Source organism: Bufo gargarizans, chromosome 4, assembly GCF_014858855.1.
Source record: "Bufo gargarizans isolate SCDJY-AF-19 chromosome 4, ASM1485885v1, whole genome shotgun sequence".
In the NCBI taxonomy this organism is placed as follows: domain Eukaryota; kingdom Metazoa; phylum Chordata; class Amphibia; order Anura; family Bufonidae; genus Bufo; species Bufo gargarizans.
The window spans coordinates 196,376,734-196,394,824 of NC_058083.1; the positions used below are offsets into that span (position 1 = coordinate 196,376,734).

The 18,091-nt window shown below is 44.6% G+C and overlaps 1 long non-coding RNA gene across 2 annotated transcripts in view; it reads right to left on the reverse strand.

The window, feature by feature from the left end:
* Positions 1 to 18,091, reverse strand: part of LOC122935021 — a 50,869-nt gene that overhangs the window by 17,104 nt on the left and 15,674 nt on the right. Inside the window, exon 1 of one of the 2 annotated variants that reach the window (XR_006388764.1) lies at positions 14,033 to 14,084. The exons of the other annotated variant lie outside the window; for it this stretch is intronic. This is a non-coding gene — a long non-coding RNA (uncharacterized LOC122935021). Of the gene's footprint in view, positions 1 to 14,032; positions 14,085 to 18,091 lie in introns of those variants that run through there. 2 annotated transcript variants of the gene reach the window in all.

Below are 18,091 nucleotides of genomic sequence, written 5' to 3' on the forward strand. Positions count from 1 at the left end.
ACTTTACATTCCCCATATGTCTACTTCATGTTTGGATTATTTTGGGAATGACATTTAAGTTTTTGGGGACGTTACAAGGCTTAGAAGTTTAGAAGCAAATCTTGAAATTTTTCCGAAATTTTCAAAAACCTAATTTTTAGGGACCAGTTCAGGTCTGAAGTCACTTTGCGAGGCTTACATAATAGAAACCACCCCATTCTATATACTACACCCCTCACTGTATTCAAAACTGATTTTACAAACGTCATTAACCCTTTAGGTGTTCCACAAGAGTTAATGGCATCAGGCCAATAAATATAGCATTTTGTTTGGCTGTTAACCCTTGCTTTGTTACTGGAAAAAAAGCATTAAAATGGAAAATTTGCCCAAAAATTGAAATTCTTGAATTTCATCTCCATTTGCCATTAACTCTTGTGGAACACCTAAAGGGTTAACAAAGTTTGTACAATCGGTTTTGAATACCTTGAGGGGTGTAGTTTTTTTAGATGGGGGTCCCTTTTATAGAGTTTCTACTAAAGGGGTGTATCAGGGGGGGCTTGATATGGGACATGGTGTAAATAAACCAGTCCAGAAAAATCTGCCTTCCAAAAACCACACGGCGCACCTTTTCCTATATGCCCTACCGTGTGCCTGTACGGTAGTTTACAGCCACATTGTTTCTGCAATTTCTACAGATTCTGGGCAATAAATATAGCATTTTGTTTGGCTGTTAACCCTTGCTTTGTTACTGTAAAAAATAGATTAAAATGGAAAATTTTCCCAAAAATTTTAATTCTCAAATTTCATCTCCATTTGCCATTAACTCTTGTGGAACACCTAAAGGGTTAATGACATTTGTAAAATCAGTTTTGAATACCTTGTGGGGTGTAGTATATAGAAATGGGGTGGTTTCTATTATGTAAGCCTCACAAAGTGACTTCAGACCTGAACTGGTCCCTAAAAATTTGGTTTTTGAAAATTTCAGAAAAATTTCAAAATTTGCTTCTAAACTTCTAAGCCTTGTAACGTCCCCAAAAACTAAAATGTCATTCTCAAAATGATCCAAACATGAAGTAGACATATGGGGAATGTAAACAATACATTAGTAAGTGCCTTGTATGAACTTTATCTACATGATAAATGTTACTTGCTGAAGTGAGACAACCCCTTTAATGAACAAGAACTCCCACAATATTTCTTGTAGATTTAACATGGTCTATTTTTTTTCAAAATCAAAGATCTTATGGTTCTAAAGGTATGCCAATGAGCTTCTCCAGGAATAGGACCAGCAAGCTTTACATTGGATAAAATTAACAAAAGCTTTTGCAGCTTTTAGTACCATCAGATTATGGCCAACACTAGCAGTAGGACAAGAAGATTTGGTGCTTTTGATGAAGTCTGTGGGGAAAAAAAGAAACTGAAAAAACCCAGAGAGGATTCAACATCCCTAGATGCTGCTACTCCCTTAAACAATCTCGGGTAGACCTTGTTTTTTTGTGACATTAGAAATTAAAAGGTTTAGAGAACCAAGAATCAAATTCATGGGGTTGTCCTACTACAGAGGAATCCTAGAAGTAATTCATTGTCTTTCCCAGGGAACCTTTCTTGCATCTTATCATCCTCAGTAAAATCAGGTACCAATGTTTGTGCTATCATGCAGACTAAACCGGGTTGTAGAGTCTAAAGGATTATCCATTTTTCACCTAAACCCTGCAAGTAAGTATGGACTTTCCTGTACTGTATCCCCAGGTGATGCTCACTGTAGCAGAGGCAGAAGCATAGTCCAGAGACAGGAAAAGGTTGGCAACAGGTACAGAGCAGGATAACCAAAGGCATAGAGAGAAGGGAAGTTCAAAACAAGTCAAAATTGTGGAGCTGCAGGTACCAGGTGAATGGGTTAAGCAAGAATATAGAGGCAAATCTGGAATAGCAACAATATGGTAGTCAGGAACTAACAAAAGTACAGTAGGAGAGTTTTAACACTGATGCTAGATCTAAATATGACAATAAGGATGTCATATTTGAGCACCAAGTTCCATGATAACCCGATGCTGCTAAGATAATGGAATGAAGCTTCTGTGCAGGGGAGAAGGGTGAAGCTAAAGGTTGCTTAGCAGCCATGTTAATAAAGGAACGAATGGCCATAGCATGGGAAGGGTGAGTATCAGTATCCCCCTTAGGGCTCCTCCCAGAAAAACTCAACAAAGAATGAAGAGAATACCTGGAGCAGAATTTCTTGAGAAGAGGAGCGTGAATGTTTAGGTATTCATCTTCTCTTCTTTGGACCACAATACTTTCAATTAATTGAATAGTGTATTTTTCAAGGGAAGTGAGCCTGTGGCAAGGATTTGTGGTGACAATCTTCAGGTACAAAAGAACATCCCCTTGGAGAAATTACAGGTGTGATGCTAACAGCAGTTAGCATGCACTTAGGATCAATGATCTACAGCCTAAGGAGTCCTAAGTGTCAAGGGATGTGGAGACAGCATTGGCTCAACTTAAATAAGAGAAGAATAGTGTCCATTGTGCCTGACGAGGATTCATCCGCACTACACACGGACAGGACCCGGCACCATTAATTGGACCAGCCCTGTCAATCGTGTATACCCGGCCCCTAAGACTTGATAAAGGAGTATTTTTACTCTGAAACGCGTTGTCACCTGAACAAATAAATATTTCTAAAAAGATGATATTCGCTATTGTGGTTTTGCGCCAAAAGGTATTACAGTGTGTACAAGCTAGTACACAGCCCTTTCACAGCATTAGAGGTATAGGTAATTTTTGGGATCCACAAATATGGTCATAGTAAATTTGGCTCCCTCCAAGAGATGACACCATTCCTCCAAGGCAAGTTTCACGGTCAGCAGTAAACAATTTCTCATGGAGTAGTTTCTCTCTGTTGCGGTAAGTTTCTTGAAAAAGAAACCACATGAAAGAAATGTAATCCTTTTGGCCCGCTACAATTAAAGGTGTATTCCGGTCTTCTCTATTTAAGATGACTATATGACACTTATTATTACAGGGAGTGCAGAATTATTAGGCAAGTTGTATTTTTGAGGATTAATTTTATTATTGAACAACAACCATGTTCTCAATGAACCCAAAAAACTCATTAATATCAAAGCTGAATATTTTTGGAAGTAGTTTTTAGTTTGTTTTTAGTTTTAGCTATTTTAGGGGGATATCTGTGTGTGCAGATGACTATTACTGTGCATAATTATTAGGCAACTTAACAAAAAACAAATATATACCCATTTTAATTATTTATTTTTACCAGTGAAACCAATATAACATCTCAACATTCACAAATATACATTTCTGACATTCAAAAACAAAACAAAAACAAATCAGTGACCAATATAGCCACCTTTCTTTGCAAGGACACTCAAAAGCCTGCCATCCATGGATTCTGTCAGTGTTTTGATCTGTTCACCATCAACATTGCGTGCAGCAGCAACCACAGCCTCCCAGACACTGTTCAGAGAGGTATACTGTTTTCCCTCATTGTAAATCTCACATTTGATGATGGACCACAGGTTCTCAATGGGGTTCAGATCAGGTGAACAAGAAGGCCATGTCATTAGATTTTCTTCTTTTATACCCTTTCTTGCCAGCCACGCTGTGGAGTACTTGGACGCGTGTGATGGAGCATTGTCCTGCATGAAAATCATGTTTTTCTTGAAGGATGCAGACTTCTTCCTGTACCACTGCTTGAAGAAGGTGTCTTCCAGAAACTGGCAGTAGGACTGGGAGTTGAGCTTGACTCCATCCTCAACCCGAAAAGGCCCCACAAGCTCATCTTTGATGATACCAGCCCAAACCAGTACTCCACCTCCACCTTGCTGGCGTCTGAGTCGGACTGGAGCTCTCTGCCCTTTACCAATCCAGCCATGGGCCCATCCATCTGGCCCATCAAGACTCACTCTCATTTCATCAGTCCATAAAACCTTAGAAAAATCAGTCTTGAGATATTTCTTGGCCTAGTCTTGACGTTTCAGCTTGTGTGTCTTGTTCAGTGGTGGTCGTCTTTCAGCCTTTCTTACCTTGGCCATGTCTCTGAGTATTGCACACCTTGTGCTTTTGGGCACTCCAGTGATGTTGAAGCTCTGAAATATGGCCAAACTGGTGGCAAGTGGCATCTTGGCAGCTGCACGCTTGACTTTTCTCAGTTCATGGGCAGTTATTTTGCGCCTTGGTTTTTCCACACGCTTCTTGCGACCCTGTTGACTATTTTGAATGAAACGCTTGATTGTTCGATGATCACGCTTCAGAAGCTTTGCAATTTTAAGAGTGCTGCATCCCTCTGCAAGATATCTCACTATTTTTGACTTTTCAGAGCCTGTCAAGTCCTTCTTTTGACCCATTTTGCCAAAGGAAAGGAAGTTGCCTAATAATTATGCACACCTGATATAGGGTGTTGATGTCATTAGACCACACCCCTTCTCATTACAGAGATGCACATCACCTAATATGCTTAATTGGTAGTAGGCTTTCGAGCCTATACAGCTTGGAGTAAGACAACATGCATAAAGAGGATGATGTGGTCAAAATACTCATTTGCCTAATAATTCTGCACTCCCTGTATAGCCTCTGTTGATTATTCATAAAACATGAGATGGCAGTGTATTTTGAGGAGACTGTGTGATTTTCCTGGTCATATGACCCTAGATCAACAGCCATTTTATGAACAGGACCTTTGTGTGGACAGTGCAATAAGGGGATATACCTGATGAAATGTAGGAAATAGCATAGAATATCAACAAAGGCTATATTAGTAAGTGCCATATAATTATCTTTACAATTATCGCATGCCATATTTGCACCATAATTTGTGACTTTTTGAGCTTTTCACTTTTGCAAAGTGGCAAGAAAAGGGACGGGCTTGGCGCAGTTACTTACTTCAATTTACGCCAGAGTAGATTATAGCTGAAGTCTATGCCAGCCCTTAGTATCTTCCACTTAACAAATTGGGCGCATCTCACTTTGGCGCACAGAGATCAAATATGGCGTATGGCAATGCCAGTCTTGATAAATGTCCCCTGTTGACCTCCAGGAAAATGGCTTTTTGGAATTTGGGTGGTGGAGAGCTGGTGCTGTAGAAAACAGGACTTGAAATGGTTGAAAGTCTCTGTGAGGACAGTTAGGGGTGCAACTACCTGGAACTAGTATTGACTGAACAGACGGCAATAATTAGTGAATCCAAGAAATCTTTGGAGGGCATTAAGTCATATGGACACTTTATCTGGGTCCATACACAACCCTTTGGAGCAGATGATGTATCCTAATTAAGGACGTTCTAGATACTCAAACCTTTCTCCAGCTTAAAGTCCAGCAATTCTAAATAGGATTTTATATATTGTGTTAAGGGGTAAAGAGTACTAAAGTCCAGCTAGATCATAACCCTTATAAAGAGATTAACTTTTAATGGTAATTACACAACAAATAGAGGTCCACTGATGTCCTGATGTATATGGATCCACCGGAAATATAGCATGCTCATTAACTCGATGGGGGAACTGTCCCTAGATGCATGCCCTGAGGCTAAGCCCTCTGCCCAGGGACGACCCCTTATGGTGGGGACCCCCTGTCCTTGATCCTAGGCTAGCAACTCCTGGATTGCCCTATTATATATGGGCTAGTCGTTATCAATCTAACGGCGGACTCATATACATCCAGACAGAAAGGACCAAACAAACAATAGAAAATGCACAATATATACAACCCTAATGGTGTAAACCACCAAGAGGTACATGGTGCATCAGACTGACTTTTTAAAGACACCCTCATACAATAGTATTTGATATCACAGACTAATTCTGTGGCTAACTCCAACGCGTTTCCCCCACGGTGTGGGATCATCAGGGGGTAAATAAATTTATGTACAGATGAAAATAAACTAAAGAAAATCGAACGAAAGGAGACCCAACTTATAGTAGGGTATCCGTACAGTGGGTGTTCATAGCCGTTCAACATACAGTGGTGTCAAATCACAAGCAACAGTGAAATAAAAAAATGGACCAGATGATAATCCTAGGAGGAGAAGGAGGAAGAGTAGATATCGCATCCACTGATATGTGAACACATATCACAAATGAGTCGAATTCAAGGTAGGTTTTGTGTCAGGGGATAGCTCAGTGTACATATAAACAAAGTGTGTTGCACAAAAGCCAACCAGGTTATGCGTCACCATGAGGATAATAGTGTCCACCAAAGCTCGCATCCATGTATGTTTAGTAATACGATAGACTTGGATACGCTATTGATAAGATAAACATCAGCCCAGGATAGGTGGCCTGTTAATTGTGGGTCCCCTACATGGTAGAGAGCGTACATCAGAGCTTACATAAAGCAGTAGCCTACCCCTGTACCAAGAGAGTGTTTTCAGGGATTACTCACAGTTGGAGCCTGTAATGGCGCTTCCCCCAATTCTAGTCCTCCTAGGGTCCAATGTTGAGCCTCTCAAGTCAGCCCCACCTTATAAAGCTTGCCCCCAATCATTTATACATTGATAAAACATGTGCCAGTGAGGATCACAATGTTGAAAAAGTCATCGATGTGAGCGTGCGTTTCACTGTGGAACGCACGCCCGGATATCCGGTATCGGTCTAGGCGCTGTGTCTATTCCCTATGACCAGAGCATGCGTTCCACTGTGGAACGCACGCCGCACTCTCTACTTCCGGCAATGGCCCAAAGTTGTGACGTCCTTTCCTGGGTCCATGCGTTCCAGTATGGAGCGCATCGTGGCATGTCGGCTGGCCGGTTAAGTAAAGGTACAGGACTGATACCATCCTATTGAACCGCAAAACTCATCCGGTAAATGGAATGCAGGTGACTTCCTATTGTCCTCCGCCAAGTTCTGGACATATTTATATTGCATCAATATAATAATGACTAATAAAATTCAAGATCTATCAGGATGTTTAGTGTTAATGACACAATGATACCAAGAGGTCCTACATATAGTTCAGACCCAGTCACATGGCATCAAAACACTCATGAATGGTGATCCACCTAACAAGGGAAATGATAAATATAATAATTGGGCCAGATCCAGGGGGGGCAAATTGAGGACACATAAATTCATATGGGGGGTGGGGCATGAGAAAAGGAGGACATCTAGTGAAACAGGCACGTTGCGATATTCGATATCTAGAACCCCCTATCATGATAAATCAGGGGATTATGGTTACAACAGTGAAACTGTTAATATTCACTGTACATAATAATTAATATTTTGGTGCTTCACACACCAGGCCCAGTTTAGGGGGCAATAAAGTCACTCGAGCCTCAAAGTTACAAGGGGTTTATAGGGGAGGGGTAAAAAAAGGGGGAAGGGGTAAAGGATGAGAACAGAGTCCGGATGCGTCAGAAGTGGGCCAGGAGGCCATTCAGTTAATGAACGGGTGAGTGACCTAATCAAAAACAAGGGTCACAAAAAACATGAAAAAGTTAGTCTGTCATTAGGTCCGCGGGGGGATTGGGATCGGAGTCTATGGATCCATTCACTCTCCTTCTGTAAGATCCTCCTGTCCCAATCACTCCCGCGTGGAGACGGAGGTACCAATTCAAGCACAGTAAAGCAAAGAGACCTGGGATCACCTCCATGGATATCGTTGACATGTACCGCCACGGGTGTGGCCTCCTGATTCCTTACGTCATTGACATGTTCTAGAATTCTCCTTCTAAATTCCCTTACTGTCTTTCCGACATAGTCCATAGGACATGTACATTGACACAAGTAAATCACTCCCTTAGATCTGCAGTTAATAAAGTCACAAACCAGGAACGTCTTCCCCGTCACCGAACCTGTGATGCTTTTCGCGGTAGTCAAATACTTGCATGCTTTGCAGCCGCCACATCTAAAGATGCCCATGGGTTTTCGGTCAAGCCTGCTACCCATCTTGGCAGGTGGTGTGAAATGGCTGGATACTAACCGATCCTTAAGACTCCTCCCTCTTCTATAAGAGACGGCTGGATGTTCGGTAACAATCTCAGAGAGGTCAGGGTCCATTCTCAGGATGGGCCAGTATTTGCTTAGAATTTTTTTCACATCATGATTTGCAGCATCGAAGTTAGAGATAATTCTGGTGGGTTGGGGGCAGTCGGTCATCCTGGTTTTGGGAGTTAGTTCATTCCGGTCCCTGGTCAGTGCATGTTTAAAGGCATCCTTAAGAACAGGTTGTGGATAGCCTCTGGCCACAAACCTGTCCTGTAGAGCCCTGGCCTCTAAAAAAAGACTCATCACTGGAGCAGTTCCTACTCACCCGGAGGTATTGCCCTCTTGGAATGCCCCGTTTAAGGGGGGGGGGGGGTAGCTACTCCAGTGTAGGAGGGAATTAGTAGCGGTAGTCTTCCTATATATATTTGTCGATAATCTGTCACCGACTTTTGTCACCTTGAATCCAAAAAGGTAATACTGGAGGAGTTGTGTTCAGAGGTAAACCGGAGTCCAATCTCGTTTTTGTTAAGGTCGGACACAAATCGCTTGAACTCAGTCGGTTCCCCCTTCCAGACAACAAACACGTTGTCTATAAACCGAGTCCAGAACTGGATATTCCTGGACCACCAGACAACGTGATCGGGGAAGACATGTGTATCCTCCCACCAACCCAGGAAGAGGTTGGCATAAGTGGGGGCACAAGGGCTACCCATCGCCGTTCCCCTGAGCTGGTGGTAGAATCTTGAATTAAATAGGAAGAAGTTATGGGTAAGGGTATATTCCAGAAACTTGACGATGAATCTATTATGTGAATTATATTGTATCCCCCTAGTACGTAAGAAATACTCTATAGCTCTAAGACCATACTGATGGGGGATCGAGCTGTATAAAGATTCAACATCAATGCTCCCCAAGATACACTCAGAGTCATGAGAGCGTCTATTTTATTGAGGAAGTCCATTGTGTCCCTCGTGTAAGCAGGGAGGGACACAACGAACTCCCTCAGCACCCTGTCTAAATATACCCCACAATTTTGGGTCAATGAGTTGACCCCCGATACAATAGGGCGGCCCTTGAGCGGGGTCACCCCTTTGTGAATCTTGGGGAGCCCGTAAAAGGTTGCTATCAGGGGTTCGGGTAGGCAGTAGGAATTCAAATTCAGGTGCACTGATCACTTTTTCATCCAGGCCGGTTAGTAAAATCTGTTTGAGTTCCGTTAAAAAGGACTGGGTAGGGTTGGTTGGTAGGATCCTATACCCCTCTCTGTCCTTCAAAAGGTCAAGACACATATGCATATATGCATCATTCTCAAGGACAACCAAGTTGCCCCCCTTGTCTGATGGTTTTATTACAATGGTACGATCTTTTTCTAGCGATTTTAGTGCCTGCATCTCCATCAAGGAGAGGTTGAAAGATTTTGGACCTAAACGTTCAAGTTGTTCAAGGTCATTCGTGACCATCTGTAAAAAGATATCAACATGTTCATAATTTGCAGGAGGAGGCATTCTCTTACTTTTAGGTTTCAATGTGGTGAAAGGGCCCGAACCTGTGATACGGGTATGATCTCTATTTAGATCAGTGAGAGTCTGAAGGTCATCAAAGTCACCTTTGTCCAGGCCGAGTCTATTACAAGTCTCCCTATTTGAAGCCCTAAAGAATTTATGCCACTTAAGCCTCCTGCAGAAGAGGTGGAGGTCCCTCGTCCATGAGAATAGGCTGAAGCTAGTGGTAGGCACAAAGGACAGGCCCCTCTTAAGGACCCCCACCTCTTCCGGAGTGAGGCTCCTGGCTGATAGATTCATAATTTGGAGATCTGTTACTGTCCCCTGTCCGTCCGACCACGGTCTCGTAATTGGTAGGGCATCACGCTCTTCTCTAAAAAAGAGGGCTGTCGTTGTGTCTGAGTGTTGTTGGGATAGCCAGAGGGAGGCGAGGAGGAGGCATTTGGATAACTCGGTCCACGTGTCGCCCGTCCCCTGCCTCTGTAGCCACCGCCCCTCTGCCATCCTCGACCGCCTCGTCGTCTAGACCCTGAGCGACCTGAGTTGGAGTAATTTCCGTAGGGTCTAGAGTACGAATCCGTATCCGAGGAATCAAACTCAGAGGAAGATGGTTCAGATCCCACTACCGGTCCTTGTGTCGTAATGTACGCTCGATTATCTTTAAACTCGCCCAGATTCCTGACAAACTGTCTATGCTTACGTTCCTTAATTTGACCCTGGAAGTGGTCGACAGAAGTTTGAAGAGAGCTCTCACATCTAGAAAATTCAGAGTCCTCTTTAAATTTTAGGGCAATCACGATTTGCTCCTGCAGTTTCTTAGAGGAATGCTCAAAGACTTGTCTCTCTTCCTCCAATAGTAGATTCATTAGAGTTAGTGAGCTCTGTGTGAGTATCTCTTCCCACTTGACTAAAAAGGCTGGTGAAGCTATTCTGTCGGCTGGTCTTACCCGGAGGCGTAGACCTCGTGGGACTATTTTATGTCCAATATAGCTTTCCAAATATTTGATCTCCCACCACGACTTTATATTGTCTTTATAGCAGTTATATAAGTCGCTAAAGACTTGTTTACTGGTGGCCTGTTGGCCTAAACCCGGTACATCCTTATCTGAAAAAATGTCCCTTGCTTCATTGACTAAGGCATCGGTGAATATGGTCCACGAAAGAAAACTGGCCATAACTTAAAGTAATCAATTAAAGTCCAGCAATTCTAAATAGGATTTTATATATTGGGTTAAGGGGTAAAGAGTACTAAAGTCCAGCTAGATCATAACCCTTATAAAGAGATTAACTTTTAATGGTAATTACACAACAAATAGAGGTCCACTGATGTCCTGATTTCTCCAGCTTGGCACACAAAGAATTGTGGATATGAACTAATACTGAGCAGATATTGAGTTGGTTGCATTACATATCTAGAAGTACTGATCTATCTTAGAAGACAATGTTTACAACATGCTGAAAAACAACAGGAGCACTGTCGAGGTTGCATTACAAGGTACTCGTAGTGATCATCCCGGGTAATGAATTTGGTCTTCCACTTGTTGCTCTCCTTAAATTGGATGAAGTTACATCTAGTATTTATCACCCTTGGTCTGATTAATAGTTAGTGTCCAAAATAATGAAAACCACACCTTTCTCAGGGCTACTGATCATGCATTAATTAGACCACTCACATTTAAGGCTACTTTCACATTAGCGTTTTTTGCAGATCCATGTGGATCTGCAAAAATGCTTCTGTTACAATAATACAACCGCATGCATCCGTCACGAATGTATCCGGTTGTATTATGTCTTCTATAGCCATGACGGATCCGTCATAACCACCATTGAAAGTCAATGGGAAATGGATCCGTTTTCTATTGTGTCAGAGATCCGTCTTGCGCCGCACCACATCGCGGACAGAAAAAAGTTTCTTGCAGCGTTATTCTGTCCGCAATGGGAGCGCAACCAAATGGAACAGAACTCATTTTGTTGCATTCCGTTTCGTTCAGTTCAGTCATAGGATCTCAATAGCGGAATTGAAAACGCTAAGGGTACTTTCACACTAGTGGCAAGGAACTCCGGCAGGCTGTTCCGGCGGGTGAACAGCCTGTCAGATCCGTGCTGCCGCTAGTGCACGAGTGCCCCCAGACTACTGCTCCGGCCCTATTGACTATAATGGGGGGGCGGGCCTGAGTTCCGGCGGCAGCACGGCAAACATGCCGAGAGGCGGCCAGAATAAATCTTTGACATGCTGTGCACTAGCGGCAACACGGATCCGACAGGCTGTTCACCCACCAGAGTTCCTTGCCGCTAGTGTGAAACTAGCCTAATGTGAAAGTAGCCTAAGTGGTCCAAGCAGGAAACTCCTTTATTCATAACTTTCCATAAAATTGATGCACATAATGAGAACTCTTTCAGGCTGAAATCCGGGCACACCATGTTTCAGGGGAGCACGGCCCCTTCCTCATGCCTTAGGTTTCTCCACAGTTAAAGTTCGGTGTCATTGAACATACACAGCCAGTTTGAACGACTGTAGCAGCCACAATATGTATGGCTAACAATTGTTCAACCATCAACCTACTTCTATATAATGGGATAACTACCTTTATATACTCTTTTTTTCTACAGTAGGGTGTTCATGATGACATTGTGAAACTATTGGTCTTTTCATACTGCTAAAAATAATATATGTCAACATATATACAAAACCTTCAGTATAAATACAAGTGCCAGTCTATGATAAATCTTCCCCTTTGTGCCTCTTACTTTGGGAGATATGGCCTAACTGCTTCTGAATGTTTCATGCATTGCAAACTTTGAGGGAGATTTAAAGGGTAACTGTCATATTGTTTTTTTTAATGTAATTGGATTGGTCTAAGTTTACCTTAGTTCCCTAGTTAATACTTTTGTATAGGTATTGAATTACCTAGTAATTGCAGCATGTTCTTACCTCCCCCAGGCATTTCAGTGGTGCGGCTAAGGCTACTTTCACACTTGCGTTCGGGGTTCCGCTTGTGATTTCCGTTTGAAGGGGCTCACAAGCGGCCCCGAACGCATCCGTCCAGCCCTAATGCATTCTGAGTGGATGCGGATCCGCTCAGAATGCCTTAGTCTGGCACCGTTTGGCCTCCGCTCCGCAGGCGGACACCCGAACGCAGCTTGCAGCGTTCGGGTGTCCGCCTGGCCGTGCTGAGCCAAACGGATCCGTCCAGAGTTACAATGTAAGTCAATGGGGACGGATCAGTTTGAAGTTGACACAATATGGCTCAATTTCAAATGGATCCGTCCCCCATTGACTTTCAATGTAAAGTCTGGACGGATCCGTCTGTCTGACTAACTTTCAGACTTAGAATTTTTTCTGAAATATAATGCAGACTGATCCGTTCTGAACGGATCCCATCGTCTGCATTATAGGAGCGGATCCGTCTGTGCAGACACCAGACGGATCCGCTCTGAATGCAAGTGTGAAAGTAGCCTAAAAAAGCATTGCTAGGTGTCCTCCGTCTCCTATATAAAGAAGACTGAGGACGTAGTAGTGGGCAGTCCTGAAAGATGCGTGCGCGCTCCTGTCGGAACGGGATAGTGCAGATGTTTGCAATAAAAATTGGCGATCGACTACTCAGGAGAAAGAGGGCATGTTTAAGTCTGGAGAAAGCCGATTGGTTGGGGTGAGGCTGCGCGTTCCCGAGATAAGCCGAATGAATTCTGGGTAGTTAGGGAGGGAGGTCTTAGCCTCAGGGTAAGGGCATCGTCAGCCATCTTGAGAAGATAGAAAGCTGTCTTGTGAGGAGCGGTTGCTATGGATGGAATTTTATTAAACAAGTGGCATTATCACCACAGCAGCAACAATATATGTGAAAATTGAATTTTGAGTGAAAATATGACAGTTATCGCAATTCAACGGCATAGTTGGCTGTAGCATCTCATCAGACTTTCATGTTGCAGAGGCCCCAAGCTAAAGGGACTATCCACATTATCCTAAAATCTGTCCAAAGTCACTAAATGCCTTAAAAATAGAAAAATATTCTCTACTCTCCTGGCAACCTCTGCCCGGCGCTGTGGTCCTCCTACTGCAACTTGTATACAAGGTGTGCAGGTATACAGCATGTGACTGCTGAAGCCAATCACTGCTGCAACCAGGGCCGGACTGGGACAAAAAATAGGCCCGGGCATTTTTGACTGAGCAGCCCAATCACATGACCCCCAACAGGCCCCACCCCCAACAGGCCCCACCCCCTTGCAGTAAAGGGACGGAGCCAAAACCGGAAGCACAATTGAGAGGCAGGGCCAGCCACCAGTAAGATAGGAAGGCTTCAGCCAACACACAAGCTTCTTTGGGGGTCCCCAGGTGACATTAGGGGTCTTGGTACGATCCGGCCACCTAATCCGGCAGAAAATGCAAGGAATCGACTGGAAACAAAGCACAGCATGCAGCGGTTTATGTCCCGCTGATTCTCTGCATTTTTCCCAGATTGTGGCCTGATCTCTGCCGTACCCCATTATAGTTAATGGGGCTGGCGGGCATTCCGTCAGCATCCAGCAGTGCCGGGTCCAGTGAGTTCTCAGCTGGAACAGCCTGCCAGGATCACTAACGCAGATGTGAAAGTAGCCTCATACAGCGCCCCATACCTCTTATATCCAGTGACGTCTCCTTTGATGTAGATGTTCTCTTTCTTCATCTTCTCCAATCAGACCAGACCACCGTGATCATTTCTTTCAGCCATCTCACGTCTCTGCAGAGTTTGACAGACATCTTAGTTTCCTACTTTTCCATCATCCTCCAATTAACATCCCATCATGCACCTCCAATACTGAGAAGCTGTGCTCCCCAAAACTATACTGCAAAAAGAACTGTGCTAATCTGATGCTGTGCCAGAGTGCCCCCAAAGTAATGGTGCTCCCAAAGTCCCAACAATAGTAATTATTTCTTTGCCAGAGTGCATTTAGTAGTAATAGTGCTCCTACAGTGCCCCCAACAGTAATTGTGTCCCACAAGTAATAGTGCTCCCATAGTCCCCCAGTTGTAATAATGCCCCGATAGTAATAATTCTCTTTATAATGTGTGACAGTAGAACCCCCCCCCCCCTTACAATGTGCACCAGTACAAAAAATGCCCCGTCGTGTGGCAGTAAAAAAAGAAATACCTCCTCTTAGTGCCCCCAGTAGAGCCAATGTCCCCAGAGTGCCCTCATGTATTCCAATGACCTGTACTGTGTGCCACTACAAAAAAACACTTAGTGCCACTAGTTGAGCTTAGGTGCCCATAGTGACCTAATAATTTGTGCCAGTATAAAATACTCCTATATAGTCCCCCCAGAAGATGCCCCCATAGTGCTCCTTCCCCGTCTCCATAGTGCCCTCCATAATGTGGCATTATAAAATGCCCCATATAGATACCCCCATAATGCTCCTTTCCTCCCTTCCCCATAGTGGCATCAAAATGGGTGCCAGTATTAAATGCCCCTATATAATGCCCTCATAGTGCTCTTGTCCCCCACTTACCCATAGTGCCCACCTATAATGGGTGCCAGTATATAAGGCCCCCAGTAGATGCCCCCATAGTGCAGTCATACACGCACTCTCCACATACATGGACGCAGTCATACACGCACTCTCCACACACATGGACGCAATCATACACGCACTCTCCACACACATGGACGCACTCATACACGCACTCTCCACACACATGGACGCAGTCATACACGCACTCTCCACACACATGGACGCAGTCATACACGCACTCTCCACATACATGGACGCAGTCATACACGCACTCTCCACATACATGGACGCAGTCATACACGCACTCTCCACATACATGGACGCAGACATATAGAGAAAACTGAGTCCAGCTCACCTCTCTGGTATAGTGTGTAGTCCCGGCTCCAGAGGCCCTAGGGGAGTGTTCCCATGGCAGGCTGCAGGTAAATAGTAAAAGACGGGTCCCGGAGACAAGCGGAGTCCTCTTATCACTCTTCTTTATTGTTCATATAAAATTTTGACAGACATCATCACCCCCTCATAGCAAGACGTTGACGCGTTTCGGGTAGACACCCTTAATCGTAACGCTATGCCAAGTGTAGCCCCACTATTTAAAAGAGTTTGAGTCCACCACCCCCCAGCTGCGGGGAGGGAGTCTCCCACTCTATAGGTTGCCACATACGAGAACACACCTCTTCGTTTTCTCAATCAGATCCACCTATAATTGTTAACACACTGTGCGGGCCTGACAATGAGTGAATTAACCCTGGAGGTACCATTAGATCCAATTTCTTAGTCAAAACCGCACAGTGTGAACACACCATCATTGATGGAAAGGTGTATAATACAGATTCAAACATAAAACAAAAGCGAACAACATGACCCTCAGTAATAAAGACAATTATTGTTTATAACATCAAGCGGAATAGAGTAAACAGTTAATTTGCCAACATTGTAGATCTTAGCAGTATACAAATAAACCGATGTTCCCTAAGGCAACCTGCAAGCGGTCCCAGTGTTATCTCATACAACAAAGTATGTATATAGCGCTGTTCTGTGTCCATACATCAGAACACTATAGGTATGTCAGCATACACACCTGGTTCAACCGTTCAGTGACAGACAGAGAAACCGCCCCGTGCGATCTAGATCTTATAGAATGATGAGCAGAGATGTGTACAAAACCGGACGATCCAAGCAATATTTTGTGCTTCAATTGTTGAACAGAACCTTATGGATAATAATATCTTTATCATACCCATTAAATTAGGGTGGTTAATATTTCACTGATATACATAGGTCAGTTCTTTCTTCAAATTCAAACCCGCTGGAACTCTAGTAGCTAGCCTAAAAATCCAGAAGGCTTCCCTAAGGAGGATTTTTTTCCGGTGATCGCCACCTCTTTTGGGGGCCACAACTCTCTCAATGGCAAATGCTTTAAAAGATGACACCTTGCGGGCGTGTTTTTGTATGAAATACACACACTCTCCACATACATGGACGCAGTCATACACGCACTCATCATATACATGGACGCAGTCATACACGCACTCTCCTCATACATGGACGCAGTCATATACGCACTCTCCACATACATGGACGGAGACATACACGCACTCTCCACATACATGGACGGAGACATACACGCACTCTCCACATACATGGACGCAGTAATACACGCACTCTCCACATACATGGACGCAGTCATACACGCACTCATCATATACATGGACGCAGTCATACACGCACTCATCATATACATGGACGCAGTCATACACGCACTCATCATATACATGGACGCAGTCATACACACACTCTCCACATACATGGACGCAGTCATACACGCACTCGCCATATACATGGACGCAGTCATACACGCACTCTCCACATACATGGACGCAGTCATACACGCACTCTCCACATACATGGACGCAGTCATACACGCACTCTCCACATACATGGACGCAGTCATACACGCACTCTCCACATACATGGACGCACTCATACACGCACTCTCCACATACATGGACGCACTCATACACGCACTCTCCACATACATGGACGCACTCATGCACACAGTCACCACATACATGGACGCACACATATACAATACACATATATAGACACCCAGCTTTCCTGCTGTGCCTCTCCCCCATACTCTAATGCCTCTGCACTTGTGCCATGCAGGATAGCAGGGAAGCTGGATGACATCTCATGATATAATTCCCCCAGCTTTCCTACTGTACTGCAGGTCACATGTGCACAGTCTGGGAAAGCTGAATATAACCCCAGTTCCCCTGCTACTCACATCACTGGTGCAGTTGTGACAATCCAACCAGGGCCGGCCTTTGGGGTGGGCGGGCTGTGCGGCCGCACAGGGCGCCATAGCAACAGGGGCGCTGGCGGCCGTCAGTGTAATGGCGGCGGTGGCTGGGCACAGGGAGATGAGCGCTTCCATTGTGGAAGCGCTCATCTCCAGTCATCTGTATCGCCATCCTCAGGACAGCGATACAGATACCTGCCTGTGCTGCGGTAGGGGAGGGAGAGGCATGTCCCTTTCCCTTCCTCTGATAGGCTGCCGGCACTAGGCCGGCAGCCTATCAGAGGCCGGCGCAGGCGGCGCGATGACGTCATCGCGCCGCCTGAGCCATACAGCGTGGGACACAGGCCAGAAGGGGCCTGCATCGCATCACTGACATGGAGGTAAGTATGTGTTTTTTTATTATTTTTATTATGTACAATACTATTACTGGCAAAGGGGGGGGGGCTGTTATTACTGGCAAGGGAGGGGGCTGTTATTACTGGCAAGGGGGGGGGGGGCTGTTATTACTGGCAAAGGGGGGGGCTGTTATTACTGGCAAAGGGGGGCTGTTATTACTGGCAATGGGGGGGCTGTTATTACTGACACAGAGGGGCTCTTATTACTGGGGCTGTTATTACTGGCACAGGGGGGCTGCTATTACTGGCATAGGGGGCTATTATTACTGGCACGGGGGGCTGTTAATACTGGCACATGATTGGGGGCACTATAGGGGCATCTACTGAGGCCACAAAGAAGGGGTATTTTATATGGGCTCTCTGTACAGTACAATTTTATACTGGGACACATGGTGGGTACTATGGGGAAGGGGGGGAGAGGAATACTATGGGGTCATCTACGGGGGGCACTAAGGGGTATTTTATACTTTGCCCTATGGCCAGTCC